Genomic DNA, 1947 nt, shown 5'->3' with positions numbered 1-1947 from the left:
CCCCGCAAGCCCGCTATAGCTTTGTGCCTAGTCCCGTAACTCAATGCCCCTAATCTAGAAATTCTGGCGTTCTCTTCCTTCTGGGCTCTCGTTTGCTTGGACCATCTGGCAAGCCCCCCCGGGGACTGGATTGTTTTGTGTTTTTCTCAAGGACACTGCCCCTTGCTCTCTCCCAGCCCCCACCTAGAACCTCCTGGGCTGACAGCCTCTGACAAGGGGCAGGCAGTGACCACTCATTCATTTCCGCTACCGCCCGAGCCCTGGCCATCTACGTTTACATCCACTGCCCTTTACCGCCATCTCTTTCTGTAGTTACTTTTGTGCCTGGTTTATCTCCCCTACCAGGGGCGGAGTCTGCTTCCCTCGGTGCCCTCCCTCCTTGGCGCACAGTCGGTATCTGGAGGGAGCAGCAGACCCCCCACCCAGGCCTGCCTCTGGACCCTGGCTTATCTGGCTCCTGGATGGTTGCCTTCTTCTGTGATTAGAAGGGATTGCCCGCCCTACCCCTTTTTGCTAGTGGAACAAGGAGCTGGGAAGGGCTGCTATTCTGGAAGGGAGTGACTGTCCAAACGAAGAGGACAGTACATAATATACCCTGATATGACAGAGGTAGCCCTGGCCCAGCCGCCAGGCCCTCGGGGCAGGACATTGAGTGAATTGTTACATCTCTGGCTTGGGAGGCAGTGTTGTTGGTTGCCATTGATCCGCTCTGGCTCATGGTGACCCCACGTACAACAGATTGCAACCTGGCCTGGCTCTGTGCCACCTCCATGATGGTTAGTGTGGTGTACTTCGGCTGTGGACCCTGTGTGTTTTCTGGGGGGCTCATCTTCCAGCCCTCTATTGGGTAGTATCCTGTTGTGATCCATAAGGTTATCATGGGCTAATTGGGGGGAATTGATTGCTGGGTCTTTCTTTCTGGAAGCTCTGCTGAAACCTGTGCACCATGGGTGACCCAGCTGATATTTGAAATACCCACCTGGTGGCATAGCTTTCTGTGCCACAGGAACACACAGGTCACCAGAATAAGATACACTGGCATGCTTGTGGGCGGGAGGCAAGTGGGTAAAGAAGTGGCCCCTGGGTGCCTGAAGAGGTTGGTTCCAGGAGTGGCTTTACCCATCTATGGCTATGTCCGTAAGCCTGTCACTTGCTTGCTCCTTGCTATTGGTTGTTCCTCGTGGAATCGGAGAGAACCTTCCTACAAAGCCTTCTGGAACATGGCATCATTTATTTCCTCACACACAGCTCCAGAGGCCCCAAGCTACTCAGAGTTCTTCCAAGGCACAATGCCGGAGTGCCTTCCCGCTCCCCCTCTGCCGCCCAAGTTTTCGTTTTCTGACCAAGGCATGCCCTCTCTGACCTACCCAGCTGGAAGTAGGCGATCACGCCAATCTTAGTACCACTCGAATCTGACTTGCTAACACCAAATGGCAGTGACCTGTTTTCAGGTGTCTCCCTGAGACCGGGACTTGTAGGTGGAAGGGACTGAGTCCCATTTCCCCTCTAGTGCCTGTCACGTGGTAGGCTCTGAGGAAAATACATGCATGTTGGCTAGTTGAGAGAGTTGCTAGACAAGGGGCCTTTCTACTTCAGAGGGCTCTTCTATTCTTCCGGTCTGTGATTGGTGGCTGTTTGGGCTGCTCTCTATGCCACAGGACAAAATGCTGCTCGGCTTGGCGCCAGCTTCACAGTCATTAGTCTGCTGAAGTTGTAGCCACGCTGTATCTTGAGTCCCTACGTCTTCTAGCTCAATATCAGATCGTATTCTGGGGTGATCCTCAAGATTATCGTCGACTAGTGTTGGAAGAAGTGTGTCAAGCTTTGCTGCTTGGTCTGACTGAATCTTGTCAGCCATGGGTGACCCTGCAGGTGTTTGACCTGGCCGACCTTCCAACTCTTACCGTACTGTACGTAGGTGACCTTATGGACAAGAGACCAAAATGC

Source organism: Echinops telfairi, unplaced genomic scaffold, assembly GCF_000313985.2.
Source record: "Echinops telfairi isolate 266 unplaced genomic scaffold, ASM31398v2 ScPeMD7_7412;HRSCAF=8450, whole genome shotgun sequence".
Lineage (NCBI taxonomy): Eukaryota > Metazoa > Chordata > Mammalia > Afrosoricida > Tenrecidae > Echinops > Echinops telfairi.
This window is presented reverse-complemented; position numbering follows the sequence as displayed.